The 19121-nt window shown below is 46.8% G+C and overlaps 1 protein-coding gene across 6 annotated transcripts in view; it reads right to left on the bottom strand.

Moving 5' to 3' along the window:
• Smad1 (SMAD family member 1) overlaps positions 1–19121 on the bottom strand; it is a 66572-nt gene that overhangs the window by 41244 nt on the left and 6207 nt on the right. Inside the window, exon 2 of one of the 6 annotated variants that reach the window (XM_076571950.1) lies at positions 2436–2498. The exons of 4 other annotated variants lie outside the window; for them this stretch is intronic. The gene's annotated coding sequence lies outside the window, so the exon portion shown is untranslated. Of the gene's footprint in view, positions 1–2435; positions 2499–12271; positions 17938–19121 lie in introns of those variants that run through there. One more of the 6 variants, XM_076571946.1, reaches the window with a different exon arrangement.

Raw genomic sequence — 19121 nt, 5'->3', positions numbered from 1 at the left:
CTGTGGGAAGATGCTGCCCTGGAGGAAGCCCCCCAACAGTCAGGCTTGGTCTTGGGGTATCACCGGCTACAGTACTGTCTGGTACACACGCTTGAATAGAGCCAAATACCAATGCAGAGTCGAAAAGACAAAAAGAAGTGAAGGGTCAACTCCAGGGATTTCAGGAAGCTTTTCCAGAGTGCCTCCGACGGCCCCTGAAGGGTCTGTGGAACTCGGCAAAAACAGGCGTTCTGAGCACTTCCTGTCACCCAGTTTCATCCTACCAACAAACTCTGAAAGAGGCTTCCATTTTCTTACTTTACACACGAGAAAGCAAAGCTGTGAAAGGTTAAATGTTTTGTTCCACTCCGTGTCTGTGAGAGGCAGAACCAAGGTGGGGACCCCTTTCCTAACTGTACTGCACAGGCTGCTGAAGCAGGGTCCCTGTACTCAGACGTGGGACAGGAGTCCTAGGGGTCAACCCATGGGCAGGTGACAACCGCCACAGCAGCAGGGAGACTGGGCGGGACAGCACCGCCCGCCTCTTCTCGGCCTGTGCAGGGCCCGAGGCTGGAGGGAAGCAACGCCCTTCGAGATCGCAGGGCCTCCGCACACACCGCGCTGCGAGCCACACAGTGGGCACGGGCAGTCAGGTCCTGATGACACTCACAAGAATTCACAAGCCAAAAAGATCGCAAGCATTGGGACAGAAGCATAACACCCATAAAAAACCAGACTGACAACTGACATTTGCCTCCGAGAGTCAAGGCCTTCCCAGGTGCACGTCAAAAGGGAACCCACCTCACGTGAGGAACTCAAAGATGAGTTCCACAGACTCAGCAACACAACCAGACTTTTTTCTGTCCCTTTTTGTACTTCCTGCCTTAGTTTATGTCAGAAGCTAAGTGGCCTTATCAATTTTAAATGCAACATAAAAACATGAGTCAGCATACAGAGATTCCTTTCCCTTCTGTGCAAATACAAACATTTCACACTGACCAAAAAAAAAAAAAAAATCATCCAGTGAGGAACACCCCAGTCAGCCGCTCAGCCACCTCCTCAGAAGTTTACATTTACTTGCACAGAATACTCCTAAGCTGGAAAGGAAAAAAGATTTTCATCAGAATTATTTATAATAGGAAAATAACTATACACACATCCACTGTGTGGACTGTATCAGCTCTGAGCTATGCTCACAAACCCCTGCTGAGAAACAAGATACTGGCGAGCAAGAATGGGCCACAGCGCACACTGTGTGAACGTGCCCAACAGTGACAGCAGCAGCAGTCGGGTTACAGACTAGAAATGTCCCTGTCCCCAAGCTTTCCAAGCAGTCTCTGCTGAAAAAATTATACACAAAAAGGGCTTGAAACTTCACCATGCAAATATTTGCCAATTAAACAAAGCTAGACACCACACACACACCACACACACCACACACACACACACACACACACACACACACACACACACACACACCACACACACACACACACACACACACACACACACACACACACACACACACACACACCAGGAGCTGAAGATGCCCTCATTATGTCCTTAGAAGTCAGATGATGTGAGGGGTAGGACACAGCTCAGTAGTTAAGAGCTGGCACTCTTTTTGCAGAACCCAGTTCGGTTCCCAACACCCACATTCAGTGGTTCACAACTGACAACTCCAATTCCAGGGGATCCAATGTCTCTAGCCTCAAGCCTCTGTGGGTACCTGTACTCACATGCATCCCCCCACACATAACTGGACTGACAGTGTGACCCAGCTCCAGAAATAATAAAAAGCTAATTTAAAAATGGTTCTCAATTCATAACTTCTCTTATAAACTCTCAGTCACAGGACTTCCAATTCAGACATTAGAATATTCAACTTTAAATGGCTAAATTTGAAATTTATGGGGTATTCTTTATCATTAAAGGGGTGAAATTTAAACTACTCTTAATTGCTACATAATTTGCTTTGTATTAGAGGAAACAGAACCAGCCAATTGTACGATGAACAGTTCCTTTATCTCCACCTCACCTAGTAAAGAAACACATCATGACCCAATTGTGTACATATCGGCAAACTAGTCTCTGCGTCCAATGCCCCGAATTCCTTCAGAAGGTTTTAACAGTCATACTGGCTTGTATCTGAAAATACGGGTGATCCTCCACATCTCTGGGTTCTGTATCTGTGGACTCAACCAACAGCTGATGTTTGAAGAAAATGGATCTTGGGCAGGCAAGATAGCCCACAATCCTGGCAATCCGTCCTCTGACCTACACACACACACACACACACACACACACACACGCACACCATGCACATATACACACATTCATCCTTAAAATGCACCGGCGTGTGTCATTTACACTCTCCTTAAGCCACAGGGCAGAACTCTTGACTAAGCAGCCTGACTGAGTTAGACGTGAGCAGCAGCGGAAGACGCGCAGCTTACGGAGGTCCGCGGTGTCCTCAGAGCCCCGGAGCCCATCTCCTCAGGTAGGAAGGCCTGATGGACCTTTAATAAGAGGAAGAGAAATGAGACACTCAGCCTTGGCTTGGGCAGTTCTCACCCTGGAAACCAGTGGACTAGATGGAAAGCATGACTCCACGTGTACTGAGGGACAATTATATTCCTAGTGAGAATGTCTCAGAAAATGGCTGAGAGAAGGAAACCGAAGGCTCACACTCCGTTAAAGAGCTCCTGACAGGTAAGTGCTCAGCTATTCAGGAGGCAGGCCGCCCATCTCTGACCATTCCTTAACTAATGGCACCTAGCAGGGCCTAGCGGTCAAGAGGACTGGGCTGACCAAAAAGACAGGGTATTAATTAACTTTACTTTGAAACTGCGTGAACAGCTGAGCATGTTATTCATGAAAAAAACTTCACAAAGATTTTGTTTGATCCATACCTTTTTTTTTTTTTTTTCTGAGGCAGGGCTTCTCTGTGTAGTTTTGGTGCCTGTCCTGGAACTTACTCTGTAGACCAGGCTGGCCTCGAACTCACAGAGATCCTCCTGGCTCTGCTGTGATTAAAAGCATGTGCCACCACTGCCTGGCTTGATCCATACTTTTAAAGAAAGTTTTTTCTAATAACTCAATAAATCAACTGGGGCCTGTTTCCAGACTACATCATGGCCACTGTTTTACACAGATGGACAGATCCTGTGGACACAGGGAATAAGCAAAATCTGCGGAGAGGCTTGTAGGCCTGCGCCGTTTGTTATTTTTAATATAGAAAACTATCTTGCCATAGACCTGGACATCACAGCAGCATACGTGCCTGGGAGATCCACCGTACAGACCGGTGGCTCGCAGCCTTCCTAATGCTGTGACCTTTAATACCGTTCCTCACGTCGTGGTGACCCCAACCACAAAGCTATTTCACTGCTACTTCACAGCTGTAATTTTGCTACTGTTATGAATTGTCATGTAAATATGTGTTTTCTGGTGGTCTCCTGTGAAAGGGTCATTCGCCCAGGGGTCATGACCCACAGGCTGAGAACCACTGGTCTGGAGTCAACAGTGGAGTTCTGAATCGGCATCAGAGAAAGGCACTGCTAGCCTGCCTACCCCAGCGTCCAATTCACCAGCCGAGGAGGAGAATTCTCACCTCCTCCCAAATATGTAAACTGGAACATCCAGAAGGAGACAAAGAGGAGCATGCCAGGGCCTCTAATCTAACTTCCATTACTCTAAGAAGGATTTAAAAATATTTAATTCCTCACACTTCATGGAAACAACGCGCTAACAAAAAACCAGATGCTGCAGAGTCCAAGGACAATTTCTCTTTCACAAGCTTACTGACAGTAATATATTAGAAAACAAAAAATCCTGTATAACGAGGTGGTTTTTGGTAAGAGTAAGATGGAGAAGCAGAAAATGGGTACCAAAACATCGTTATAATCAGTAAGTCTACATGAAATTAGGCTACTGGAGTCACCAGAACTTCAGAAGGCCAAGAGCTCAAAACTTTCAATAAAGTCAAGTATTTTTTATTTTAAAAGCCAGACAGCAGAATTCTCAATTCTCATGGAATGGCCCGCATAGCCTGACAGACACCGGCTTTGGTAAATTAATCTTGACTGTCAACTTGATTGGGTTAAGAAGTACCTAAATTAGTTACCCACACCTCTGGGCCCATCTGTCAGGGAGTTTTCCAGAGAAGATAAACTGAGCCCTGCCCTGATTGTGGGCAGCCCTTCCTATAGGTTGGGGCCCAAGACAGATTAAAAGGGTGAGGAGAATGGCTAGGCAGAGTGATGTACCCCTTTCACCTCAGCCCTCTGGTAGGCTGAAGTGTGTGAGTCTCTGAGTTCGAAGCCAGCCTAATCTACATACTGAGTTTGAACGACGGCTACATATTATCTCAAAAAAGGGGTGGAGTGTATTAAGTCTGGCACATTTGTCCCCCTCCCCCAACAAGCAGAAGGAAGCCGTCAGGTGGGAAAGTTAGTACTCTCCTAAAGGAAAATGTAAGGCAGCGGGGAGAAAAGACAAGTTAAAATTGCTATACAACTCAATGTCATTACATGAACTTGAAAATGAAGGTGGGCCTCACTATTCTCAGAAAACACCTTCTAACCGAAATGCTAGGACCTGGTCCACGTGATCGGAGGGTCCGTTCTGCGGGCAGAAACAGGTGAACTACCTGCTCACTGCTCCGACTTTAACCAGCAATCAGCTCTCATTTGCCATCAGAGTGAGGGGCAAACCCGGTAAGAACGACTTTCTGCCAACCAAAATAAGAAAGAAAAATCCTAGAACAGAGGAGATCGGAGGTTATACAACCTCTCAATAGTCTTCTATTTTTTAAAGTTACACACACACACACACACACACACACACACACACAGGCCATCTTGTTCATGAAGAGGTCAGAGGACAACTTTCAGAAGTCAGTTCCCTCCTTCCACCATGGCTGGGACTCTGGCCGCGGGCTTGGCGGCCAGCACTTCTACCTACTGGCCCCTGATCCATATTAAAAAGACTTTATTTCATTGCTAAAACGTTAGGCTAAAATGAACTTGTAGTCAAGTCCCAGGAAAAAATATTTTTATAAAATTCCTATGTAAGAAAACAATAGGAAGATGCTCAGAGATCACAGGACTCTCCGCTGGCCTGGTCACTCATGGACTGATGAGGTAGAGTATCTAGTTTGCCATGTTTCATTAAGAAATTTTTTTAAATGCACCATTCCAGAGTTTGGATTTTCCCGAGTGGGGGAGGGGTAGCAGGCGACAAAAGATAAGGGAGCCCAGGCTGGAGAGGGAGCTGGCTGGACCCGGAGCCTTTGAGGGGCGAGCATCGACGCCCTGACGCCCTTTCCAGTCTCGGTGTGACAGGCTTGGGCGCTGCCATATGGTCTCTGAGGAGTGTTGATTAGGTGGGAGACCTGGACGTCATCGGGGTGTGAATCCCAGATCAACACTTACAAGCCCACGAGGACCATGACACTGCAAATGCCGTCAAAAGTAGCGTCCCCTTGATGAAAAAGAACCAAAGAACTGGTCACAGCAACAGGGTCTCTACACTTAGGTGCTCAGGTGTGTGCGGCTCGCCTGTGTTAGAAAACAGCTCCTCCTCCTCCTCCTCCTCCTCCTCCTCCTCCTCCTCCTCCTCCTCCTCCTCCGCACACACAAATCCTCTCCCCGACGGGACGCTGGGTCATGTCAATAGACTCCCTGAGGAACTGCAAGTTTCAGGACTTTTTTTTCCCTTAGATAATTACTCCTTTGGTTGAGGAAATTATCCCAATTCAAAGTTTCCTTACAGTCCCCAACTTCAACCACCAGACTTGGAATTTCTTTATCTCCTTAACATTTCCCCCGAAACTCTACTGGGTTCTTTAACCTGCATGAAGGGATGCTGGGCAGATCCAGGTCCCCACAACCTCCTGAAAAAGCCCACCAGGGTCCTCACCCCTGAAATATAGGAGAGCCTTAGTCATCTCAACAACAACAACAAAAACCCACCATTCTCTTTGAATTGTTATCTTGAACAGCAATTTTACATAGCAAGACCCCGTCTCAAAAAACAAAACTAAAAAGCACAAGAAAGGGAAAAAAAAGTTTATGAATCAGGTTTTTAAAAACAAGTAATCCAAACAGCAAACCCCCAGATGCAGTGGGATTTGAGCCCAGGAGGAAAAGCCATGCCTTCCCCTCCAACCCCCGCTGCCTAGCATCCTTCGGAAGGCCTTGTCTGTTTCTCTGAACTCGCAGGTGCTGTTTGTGAGAGCAGCCACATCTGTGGGCGTGCTGGTGTACCCAGAGCAGGACAGCATGAACTCTCTCCCTATATTTAGATCCTTCAGCTCCCTTCTTAATTGCTTAATTTAATCAGGACCCTCTAGAAGGGAAACACATCCATGTCCATCACGGGATCAAAGGAAACATCTTTACGAGTTATATCCTTTTGCAAACCAACATATGGTCTCACGCCTCTCTCCCGATTGTTGAACCCCTCCTGTGGGAAGAGCATGGAATTTTATTTCTTTTTATCACTTGAAAAAATCACTTCCCTCCTAATTCAGTCAAGCTGGGCGGAGGCCACTTCCTCCACAGGTGAGAGAAATAAAACTTGTTGCTTTGACACTGTCAGGAATTTTAACATTAACCGTTTACTTTATGATTTCAAAATGGAAACAAAAGGCAGACTAAAACCAAATTTAGCCAGGGCCTGTTTTTCAGGCTTTCAAATGAATTCTTTTTTTTTTTTAACCGTTTTATGATAGTTTTTAAATAAAAAATAAGAGTCCTTAACTCAAAAGGGCCTCAGCTGCTGCTCCCACTGTGGAGTTGCTATGTCTTCTGATCCCCAGTTACTTGGCCACAGCATGCTGATGCCACCACCAACCTGACTGGGTTGTTACAAGGATTAAATGTGAATATATAATAAGATTGGTCTGGAAACAGTAGCACTTGAACATATTCCGTTAATGGAGTCATTTGCCAAGTGATGGTCTTTGGGTACTGCTTATATATGTAAAATGAAACTTGCTTATTTCCTTTCTGCTTAATTAAGTTTTAACATTATTTTTTAATACTTAAAAAAAAGAAGGTAACTACCACAGTTATTTAATTCACTCAACAAACACCGAGGATGTGCCAAGAATTATGGTAAGTACCGAGACCAGGACAGTGTTCGGAAACCTATGGACCTGTATTCTGGTGTCAAGGAAACCTCACGGGGCACACGCCCCAAGAGGAGACCCAGGAAGCTCGGCAAACAGGAACAAGCGTGAAGGCCGGCTTGCTGTCCAGAACTGCCTGCCATGTTCCCGGAGAGCAGGGACCAGCCTGAGTGGGAAGTGCTGAAGGTCTGGGCTCCATGGAGTCGCATCTGACTGGCAGTTTAACAGGATTACTGCAGGCTGCTGGGCTGTGACAGACTGAAGGTGGCATCCGTTAAGACATAGGTGTTAAAGGTCTGGGCCAGCAGCATGTCAGAAGTGTTCAGACTCCAGGAGGCTGTATCCTGAGGAGAAAGTCATGGGTAAAGAACACTGCTCGAGCAAATAGAGTAAACAGTTAAACATAGGGAATTCCACTTAATTCTCAGAGTATGAAACCCAGTGTTATGGTGACCAGGAGACTGAATCCTGGAGGGGTAGTCTCAAACCTAAGACAGGGGGAGGTGACCAATGCGCAGTGGGAGTGACTGATGGGGAGGGAGCAGGGAGCCTCTGAGAGTTGGTTCTTCAGGGGGTGGTAGAGAGCGGTCTGGAGGCAGCAAAGGTTGAGAGGGTGCTGAGAGAAACTGACAAGAGCAGAAACTAAAAGAGAGCAGCGTCACCACAGGAACGCCAGCGAGTGAAGATCCGCCTTCCTGCCCAGCTCTAGAGAACAGACATCTAACAATACCAGATATAAACCCATTGGGGGACATGTTATTACTAAAAATGCAAAAGATGAGATACATTCATGAGTCACAGAAAAAAAAAAAGCCTTCACTTTTCAGTTAAAAGATGCTACGAATCAGTGTCTCTCCCATGAAACCTCGTCAAAAACTCAAAGAAACGCCCGCCTCTGTGCAGAGGATGTTTTTGCAGACCTCGTCAGGAGCAAGCAGAACTGAACATCTGTGTGAGCTGGGAGCTGGTAGTGCGGGAGTCAACCACTTCTTTCACCAGATTCTTGTTTTCACGTTCAAACCCACCAATAAAAGCTGAAAGTAGGTAAAAGGTTCATTCTGCAGAGCCTCAGAAGTCAGCATCAGGACCAACGGGTGCTACGATTGATTTTTTACATCTATCAAGGGGACAGGAACTGAAGGGCATCGGCACGACTGGGCACCACTCAACAGGAACTTCAGAGAAGCACAGTGCAACCTGTGCCCAGTTTAGAAACCAGGACTTGCCCAGACAAACAGAACATGGGTGCAAATAAATTATTTTTTTAAGCGATTCTCCTAAATGATCAAAAATTCAATTTTATGAAATGGTATCCCATTCAGTTCTCTTTCCACCAACAGTTCATCAACACCAATATTCTCAACATAGACAATTATTACCCAAAAAAGGGGGGGACTGTTCTCTATTACCTGAACCTCTTCAACGGCAAAGGTGAGTTGGGAAAACCAGTTTGTGGAGATGAACTTTGGAGAGCCCCTGAACCTGGTGCTGAGCGAGTCCCACAGAATGAATGGCAGCCTACTGTCAACCTTCCAGTCTTGGATGACCACTGCACACGTGGCCACTTCAAGCCAGGGTGGTAGCTTCTGTCCTGTCAGTAAGAGAAGCTACCTGAGAGCTAACAGAGGCCGTTTTCCACTATATTAGCAAAACTAAGCTTCAGATACAGGCAAGCATAGACCAAAAGGGCCCCCTGTCCCGTAACTGAGGCCGTTCTGCCCCAGATCAAGTCCAGTCCTGTCCAGTAACCCCCTGTAAAACTTACCAGTCAGAAAGACAGACGCAACGCAATGCTCTCAGGGAGGCTTGAGAACCCATTCCCCCAGGACCTGCTCAATTATTGGAGAGCTCTAGCGCCCACTGGTCCACACTTGAACAAATTCTTGAAGGGCTCTCCACCAACCCAAAAGCCCAGAAGAAAGGAACAAGTACGAAAAAGAGTTCCCACCACCACCACCACCGAGCTTGCAGAGTAAGTATGGAGGGAAGGAAGCGTGAGCCACGCCGTGAGGGGACCGGCGATGGCACAGGCACTGTCTCCTTATCTATAAGGAGCACACTCGGGCGAGAGGAACGGCCAACACCAGCTCTCTCTGCAGCCACACCTCCCCTGGTATCCAAGCTATACGGCGCCCTTACAGTGGGAATCCGAAAGAAGTCAAGGAACCCCGAAGCAGCCACAGGCACCAATTCCCTTCGCCCCACTTTAGAGGCTATAAGACCAAGACCCAAAGGGCCAGGGGCCGAGGGAACTCGCTGAGGCCACACACACACACACACACACACACACACACACACACACACACACACACACACACCTGGCTTCCTGAACACCACCCACTCTGTTTGCTGCACAAAGTGTAAGGATTTGTTTAGATTTGTTTAGTATTTCGTTTTAATTCCTCCGACTCCTTCCCTTCCTAACTTACTTCTGTTGATACTGTTCTCCTTGGTATGTCCCCGTCTTAGAACAAGGACAAATCACAGCTTTTGTCAGGATGGCCATGACAAAATTCAATTCACTTTAACCTACAGAGCTTTGACTAACATGGAGCAGGACGGGAGCCTCACACCAGCAGCCCGCACGGAGGCTCCTCTCCTGGTGTTCCTCTCGTAGCTGTGTGTGGAATACTAAACTCCCTCTTAGAAACTCATTTTCTGGGCTGACAGTACGAGCTGGCAGGCGGAGGCGCTTGCTGCCAATCGTCACAACCCTGGGACCCACATGCTAGAAGGAGAAAAGTGACTCCCGAAAGTTGTCCTCTGACCTCCAAACGTGCGCCATGGCACACATGCACTCACCCACCGACACACATACACATACATAAACGAATAAACAATTATAAAACAGTGCATAAACAAACTACCAGGCTCATTTCCTGATCTTGGGATAACACTTTTCCAGTTGAGCAAGCACAGAGGTGAAGAAAATTTAGTCAAGAACTTTTTCAAGCATCTTATTTTAGTAAAGATAAAAATACTACAAGTCATTGTATGGCCTAGCACACAGCTGCAAGTCCCAGGCTGTCTGGACTCTGAAGGGGGGCGGTAGGAAGTAGGGGTGAAGAGTGGAGGGAAAGGCAAAGACGGTATGGCAGACCCACCCCCTCGGTGACGTCATGTCCCTCATCCTCCTGATCCCCCTTCCATGCTCTGTTCCAAGACTTTCCCACCTCAGCAGGACAACAGTTTAGATGTGTCCCTGGCCTCGGTTCTCACAAGCCAAATGCAGTCCCCATGCCTGGCCTCCAGACTGTGACGACTAGACAGCCTCCCAGACACGGCCAGGGGACCATGCTCGGTTCCACCACACCTCACCTCGTTTCCTCTTCACCATCTAAGCACCTCAGGCCTCAGTGGCTTTACTCTGTGGCACTGCTAACTCTTCAACTTGAGGGGTTTCTGGTTCCTGCTAGGAGAGAGGGAATGATGTCCAATACACACACCCCTTCTCTTTAAATTATGGGTATGTGTGCGCGCGCACGAGTGCAATCCCTGAAAAGGCCTGTGGAGGGCATGGGACCCCCTGGAGTACAGGTTACAGGTGACTGACTTGCCCGAGGCAGGTGCTAGGAACCAAATGTGGGTCCTCTGCAAGAGCAGTAAGTGCTCTTAACGGGTGGTCAATCATCTCTCCAGCCCATATCCTTTCTCGTTCTTCTCTCCTCAAAGAAAAACAGAGCAACAGTCCTCAGTGTCTAAGTGACCTGCTTCAACACTGACAAGGGCCCTACACCCTACCACGGGCTCCCAAGCAGGAAAGCCACCCATGGTCCATACCCACAAGGCACTTACAACATAACATGGCAGATTCCCTAACAAGTTTTCAAAAACATCAACGTGGAAAAATGCACTCAGTACATGGCCAGTGTGCCAGGCCGACACCTGACCGTAACCGGGCTCCCCGGACAGCCAGGTGTCCTGTGTTGCTGGTGTTGACGGACTCTGAGAGGCAGGCCAGTGGGAACCACTGTGCTTTTGCACAGAGATCATGAAGACACCCTGCATACCCTCAAGGAACTCAGGCTAACATGATAACTGAAATAAAAGGTATTACAACAGAGGCTAGACTGGACAAGCAGGTTTGTGCTGTTCCTCAGAGCCACAAGCTCCTTAGTCCAAGTCCTATATTTATGATCCTTTATCCCAACTTTATCAAACTGTATAAGATATGCATTAAGTATAAATATACATTTTAGGCATTCAGAAGCTTGCTAGAGAATTAGCTAAGGGGAAAGGTAGGCTGGCAGGAATCACTTTCCCAGGCAGGCAAGAGAGCTCAAATGGGTTAGGTGCTTGCCTCCGCACCTGATGACCTGAGTTCAATCGCCTGGAGCCAGACAGTCGAAGGAGAGAACCAACTCTTTCATGTTGTCCTCCGACCTCCATAGGCACAGCATGGTATGCACACATGCATGAAAATACACATGCAATAAATAATCAATCTAGAAGACCCTACCAATTGCATCAAACTTCCTTCCCAACCCACCCCTTGATTATGAGAGACTACCCCAAGCATACATGAAGTGCCTTTAAACTCAGCAGCCTGTTACACAGCCTTTCACATTGCTATCGTACCAACTAGACTGCCTCCTCAGGTAGAAACTACACACTTTTCTGTCTCTCTCAAACCACAGTCTTGTGCAGGATGCCAAGGAGAAATGCAGTGTTTGTTGAGTTGGTTAATACTGACTTAAAACCCAAAATCACAACACCAGACATGCCCTCTGAGAAGGAGGCTTTCCTGGAACAAAGAACATCTCATCCCATACAATCTGATGACTCCCTGTTTAAGCACAAATAAAGGTCATCTAGTTTTTGTGCCAATCATCTAGATGATAAGTTCATTTTTTTTTCAGTTAGCAAAAGAAACATTTAAAGCCTATCAAACATTCTCTCAAGTTTGAACAAACTAAACAGAAATTAACTAAAGACAACAGGGAAAACAAGGAGGTTCTTACCAATCCCTTCAGACTGCAAAGCCAGCAAGAGCTGTCCACAAAACAGGAAGCCGGAACAGAGGAGACGGCAAGTACTCACTACCAACTGTCCTGCGCTCTTAAAAGGGGCCACGCCGCATTTCTACAGAGCTATTTTATTTCCCATCAGAAAGAGCTACCGGACCAGGGAGACGGTATAGCGGGTAAAAGTGCTCACCTGGCAAGCTTGATGATTTGAGTTCGATCCCCAGAACCAAGTAAGAAGCCAGCTGTGGTCCTGCGCATCTGTAATCCCGGCACTCCAGTGGTGAGCTGAGAGGTGGAGACACCGTCTCCTGGAAGCTCACAGACAGGAACATCAATGCCTCAAACAGGGAAACAAGGAGGACTGATCCCAAAAGCTGTGCACAGACCTACACACACACACGCACGCACGCACGCACGCACGCACGCACGCACGCACATACACACACACACACACACATACACACGCGCACGCGCGTCACTACATTTACCAAAATTAACATCTCAACATTCATTCTTCCCGTCCAACTTAGCTCCAAGTGTTTGGCGGCACACCTGACCAAACGCACACCCATTCAGCGGGCGTCCCTCCTCCCATCACTCTGGAGGAGGCTTAAAGGATGGGCAGGACTGCAGGCGGAGCCAGGAGCCCACAGGTGAGACGGGAAGCCTTCCTCTCCACCTGGAGACACTTCCAGGCAATTTCCAGGACAGGCGATGGTGAGGAGATAGACAAGTTCTGTCTAGTAGCTATGCAAGAGCCTCGTACCAAATGCTGAGGCAGGACAGAATTTGACTCAGTTGGTTCAGGATCTCACCTATCATCCATCATCAGACCTCCTTCTGGGCAGTGTATGAAGAGTCTGTTAGAACCCCTGACCACTATTATCCGTAACGGGAAACCAGGGGACTAAATCCGGATGCCTTTTCAACTTCGGAAGAGGTTTTACTGCGAGGGGCACCTTCTCTCACTACGATTCTTCATAAACTAGCCCGCCTCCATAATCAAAGCCATACTCCAAGACATCACTGTGTCTCATATAAATGAGTAAACGCCACTGTGAAACCGAATACTACGGCACCGGCAGGAGATAGGGGTAGGTATTTCAAAATGTCCTAGGGAAGATGAGTATCTTCAAGGCTCATTAATCTTGCCAGCTGACTGAGCAATGTGCATGTGCAGGAGCCCTAACAGGGCCAGAAATGTTAAATTCTAGGTGGGTGACCCCTGACCCCAAGGCCTGTCATGGAGGGAAGCAGGCTACTGGGGAGGAAACGTTTGTTTACATGCAGCTTACACCCCCTGTAACTCCTGATTCCAGCAGGTTGCTCTGAAATACTGGGCCCCTTTCCTCTGTTCCCAGACACACACATTCTGATTCACAATGAGAAACTCACTAAGGTCCAAGGCAAGACACTGCTCCCCTGCCTCCCAGTGATGAGCTGGTGCAGGGCACCTTCATCAGCCCATGTTTCATCTGTTTGTGAATTGCTGGCTCTTCTCTCGGGCATTGTTTCTCGCTGCGTCTGGAAGGTTCTTACAGGCCACGGTAACACTGTGGAGACCTGCTGTCAGGTTGTCTGTCAGTGGGTGCACACCCACTGACATGACATTTGTCATACCCAAAGCTTTTCTGCTCTGGTTTGTCCTTTGGAGCCACATCCAGAGGGCTCTGCAGTTCCCTCAGACTGCCATACGCCAACCTTCTTGCCCTGTAACATGCGAAGAATCCTGACAGGAAGAGTCTGTGCTGTCAGAGTGGGACAGCAATCTAACACTAATGAATGATGCAAAGACACCAAAGACTCGGATATTTAATCCCAGTACTGGGGTGGGAGGCCAATTACAAAGGTCATGGATAAACTCAGAATACTAATTTTTAAAGGCTTTGAGCAATTTAAATAACTTAACTTAGCTCTTTAAAGGGATTCATCCCTGAGTTCAGTTACCATACTTTCTAAAACCGTCATCAGCAACTGTCCAGGAAATGCTTTACAAATTCCCAGACTTGGTTCTCACCACGTCTTTCTCCAAGATTCCTGTCTATTCTCGCTATCCTGTAATCATTTAGTTCTTTAGATTCCTCACCCCAGCACCCCTTTAACTGGACTGGATGCAATACTGTCCTCATTAACATTCTCTACTGCAAAAAACCCTGATTTGTATAAACAGTTACCACAGCTGAATGCTCAGGAGGTGGCTGGTCCCACGCCGAACCCTTCATGTGCTCAGCACTTGCCGCTGAAAGACGCAACTCCTACATTTGAACACTAGTTTAATATCTCTAAAGCCACAAAGAGTATGATTCCTGGACTACCATCAACAGGTGCTTTTCCTCGGTAGAACATGAAATAACACCTTAAACTAGATGAAATACAAAAACGTGAGTATCATGTTCATAGCAATCCCTAGGCTGGACTGTCATCTCTTCCTCTTCTCTTCTGCAAGGCAGAACCACAAGCTCACAGCAGTTTCCCAAAAGTTACAATGTGAGCAAGTCTGGGGCATGATCTTACACCCAGGCAAGCAGCTCCCTGCAACGTGAGGAGGGTCAGCATAGACATGTGCTGTGTGCTTTCTCCTGTGACCTGAGTCCCGCTCAGACATTACAGGGTCGGGATTTTGTCGTCTGAGCTTCAGATTGTAATCACACTGTCTTGAATCACTGTCCCTGGTCTTTTCCACCTCTCTATACAAAGTCTCCTATTAAAAAAACAAGGGACTAGCACGAGTCTACGAACCTAGTTCTCACTTCTTCATACATGCATTCTCTCCACAGCTACAGCCACTCAGTTACGCCTTCTCTCCTTCGGCCCAAGCGACAGGCGCGTCCTCTCTCTGACCCTCCTTTGGACTCTAGCATGGAGTCCTGGCTTCTTCAGTCCTGACGCTACGTCTTTCTTCCAGTCGCTTCTGACCACTTCAGACATGCCTCCTCTAGGTGTGAGCTTGGATGGAAAACTGAACCTATGTGCTCTGCCTCCCTGCCTGGTTCCCTCTGGGCGCAGAGCAGGTGACTGGAGGCACCAGCACTCCCCTCACCCGGCACAAAGAGCCCACACAAAGCGCCGAGCTCTGCATGTCTAACCTACCTACACAACCTAGCATGTCTAACTTACCTACACAACCTAGCATGTCTAACTAACTTACCTACACAACCTAGCATGTCTAACTAACTTACCTACACAACCTAGCATGTCTAACCTACCTACACAACCTAGCATGTCTAACCTACCTACACAACCTAGCATGTCTAACCTACCTACACAACCTAGCATGTCTAACTTACCTACACAACCTAGCATGTCTAACTTACCTACACAACCTAGCATGTCTAGCTTACCTACACAACCTAACGAGGCATCCCACTGGAAACCCAACACATCAGTTCTAACTTATCACCTGCACAAGCCTCAGCCTCACTACCGTGTACCGGTGCATCGGTTTCCCAGCCAGAGGTTCGTGGTCATCTCTGGCATCTTTCTCGTAATTAAACAGCAATGGAATGGCCAAGTCTTCGTTAGTTTGTTGTTGTTGTTCTTTGTCAATTTCATCAAAGATTAATCATCATATGAAAGAAAGCTTAAAAAAAATAAGAAAAGAAAAAGAAAAAGAAAAAGCTGCACCCAGCATCTACTGACCCCAGTTCGAAACTCAAGTCCCGGTTCCTGCAGGGACTCCCTGATGCTTCTGCATTCTGGCACACAACAAGCCCTCAAGATGTTCATCTCAACTTTCGCACATCTCCATCCTACCTCGGGCTCCATGGGGAACGGCCACCAAGGTCAGGCAGGGCGGCTCCCTAGTGGGTAAGTCTGTGCTACTCACTCTGATAGCCACACACTGCTAATGCAAAGAGCAAAGCACACGTTCGCTGACCTGAATAAAGGCCGATCCGCAACTGCACCAGCCACACTCAGTGCTGGACAGTCACCTGTGGCTATGGCTCTGGAGGCAGACAGAGGACACCTGCCCCATGGCAGTGCTTCCACTGGACAGGACTGCCGCGGGATCACTCACTCCTGCTCATCCACTGTGCTCCCTACCGACACAGGCCCCATGTACTTCTACCCCACAGGAGTCCTCCATGCGTTGTGAGACAACCCTAGACTGTCTGTAACAATTCTTACAGTGTTACTGATGTTTTTCTTTCATTTTTACGTGTCTTCTCATTAATTACTATAGCTCTTAAAACTAAAAAAAATCATGGGTGAATAAAGCATACACTGACTACAGTAATACACCAAAAATCACCAAATAAGGGGCTTATTTAAATATCCCTCTTCCATTAAAAGCTTTCTTTCAATCTAAACAAATAAAAGCCCTTGCATTTAACTAAATGAATAACTTAATTTAATGCCTAGTTATAGTTGTTGAAGATAATTAGCTAACCTTTTTTTCTTGTGGTGTTTGAAACTGAAAGGAAAAATAGCTGTACGGTACTCTGCATAGAGAAAGCACAGACAGACAAACAGGAAGAATGAGTAGTTTGGATGACTATACCCTGAAACTATCTGAGATTGTAAGAAAAGGAGCCCAGCACAGGAGCCCTCAAAGTAAAGAAAGCTGTAAATAAAGCATCAAACTGTGGTATCATAGCATGTTTCTGAGTCCACAAGTAGCCCTTTTCTCTCTTTCCCAAACATGACCATGAACATTCTCTGACACCTGAGCTAAGGACGTACGGATGTTTAATTGATGGTTCTGTGTTGTGTTCTCCCCTTCCATGCAGGCGTGTCTCTAATAACAACAACAACAACAATAGTGAGTGAGAAGAGGAGGAGGAGGAGGAGGAGGAAGAAACCGCTGCCACCACCAAGCTCCCACACCACACATGTGGGTTCTTCAAAGAGAAACAGGCTTCTTCTAAGACACTTGGAACCACACAGAGATGAGATGTAGGAGAGTCAACAGACAAGGACTCCCGGAGCCTGAGGGGGCTGATGCTTTCTTCTCAGGAGGGAATCCTTTCTCAAACTGTTTTCAGTTTATAATGAAATTGCAAAGCTGAGCTGCTACACTGTCCAAATATGGCAGTTCCCAATGCCTCCTCCAAACTGATGTACTCGCTGAGGTTGAACTGTTCAGGAAAGTTTTCGCTCTTCCCAAGGGAAAGAGAGCGTCCCCTATGCAACTGGACACCCTGGACATTCTGCTCATTTCTGCAAATAGGCCAGCAAGAGCCTCCAATGCTGTTCTGTGGACCAGCTGTGCCCCATCTCAGCACAGGCCTAAAGGAGCCCTTTGGATCTGAATGGTTGCAGTATCATGCTTTTTAGCTCCATCACTTTTCTTAAGAGAAGCAACTGTGGAATTGAGTGCTCAAAACATTTCATGTGTTTTGCTACAGATCAGATCACTGATGACCAGATTAGAGTATTTCTACTACCAGATAATAGCAAAAAAGGATTACAGAGTGAAATGATCAAACAAAGCCTACAATCTTGGTACCAAAATTACAAGACCACACATAAAAATACCAAGATATTTCACCAATCTCAACATCATTTTGACTTCAATTTCCTCCATCCTTCTATAGCTGAACTACCCTCTTCCTTCCCAGACCTTTCCAACTCTCCCCCTACTATCCACGTAGCTCCCTAGAGACCCTAAACTTCAGCTGGTGAGGAAGGATGCTGTTCTAGAAGGTCCAAAGAAGGATTGCATGTATTTCTTAGTATGTCATAACTGTCTGATTTAATTTGAACTTTGGCCACCCATTTCTAATAAGATCTTGCTGATTAAATCAGACATAGGGTTTTTCTTTTCCATTTCTAGAATAAAAAAAATCAATTTTAATCTGTAGAAAGCAAACATTTCTCTATGGTTGTCAGATTTAATTGCTACTTAGCTCAAAAATGTTAGGTATAAAAACATCAATATCATGCCCCCCCCAAAATATTCTTTCTTCCCCTTCCCAAGTGATCAAAGATGTGCTCAGTCCAATACCTTAGGAGCACCGAGTATAACAGGAAAAAAACACATAAATGAACCCTCAATACTCAAGAGGTTCCAGGTCTAGCTTTCGGTTTCAATCAGATAGATGGGAAATAATCACCCAAGCCAGGTAACTTCTCTTGGCCTCAGATTGCCCAACTTGGTAGGAACCGACTGGATTAGAAACCTTTTAAAGTAATGTTTAACAATAAGCATCTTTAGTCTCCGATGCCCTTGGCGAAACAGTCTCAATGGTGGACTTCGCCTGAGCACATAGACTCATGCATACAAACTCACAACTACATATCAGCATTTCTGGATCAGAAGACAGGAATAAAAAGATGTCAGAACCATGCTTCCATCAAATTTGCAAACAGCTCAGACCCTTCCTCAAAAAGGAAGGAGCAAGTAAGTTGTGAGACTTTCTACAAAAGCTGATACCATCCTTTAAAAAAGTCCCCAAGGAATCTGCAGTGAACTATTCTTACCTCAGCTGTTGGGTTTCACTGCTCAGGGGAGGAGAGCGGTTCTGAGGAGACAGAGGAACTAGACTACCTCAACTTTCTTCCATAGCATGGTCAGCTTGGGCTTGGCCACAGACACCCAGAGGGCAAGTAGCAGGAATTACAGAAACGCCGGGACACCACTGACTGGACTTGAAAAGGCTTTGGTGTCAAACCTGTCTTCAAGTCGTGTGCCGGCCTAGAGAAGCGTAAACTTCAGTTTCTCTCTTTTAAACAGGGGTGACAGGAGAAAGCACTCCCCAAAAGAGCATGACACAGAGTGAATCTGTCTAAAGTAGAGTCATGTCCACACGGACAAAGCCTATTGGGTATCCAAATCCCAGCTTAACTGAAGCCGAGGGTCTCCAAAAGAAACAGGCAACATGTCGTAGCCAAACTCAAAATCAAAGGCATAAGGGATCCAAGGTGTTCCTGGCAGCCTCTGCGAACGACATCGAAGCTTTGAAGTGGAACACGCAACAGCTCTGCCTGCTCCTGCTCTCACGCCACACAGTAACACAGAGGGCAGCACGTCAGCTCGGGTCGGAGACCAGCATATGCTAAGAACTGCGGTGGGTTTTTGTTTGGTTTTGCTTTTTTTT

This window comes from Peromyscus maniculatus, chromosome 5, assembly GCF_049852395.1.
Source record: "Peromyscus maniculatus bairdii isolate BWxNUB_F1_BW_parent chromosome 5, HU_Pman_BW_mat_3.1, whole genome shotgun sequence".
Lineage (NCBI taxonomy): Eukaryota > Metazoa > Chordata > Mammalia > Rodentia > Cricetidae > Peromyscus > Peromyscus maniculatus.
The sequence above is the reverse complement of the archived record's forward strand: the minus strand, read 5'-3'. Positions and strand labels throughout refer to the sequence as shown.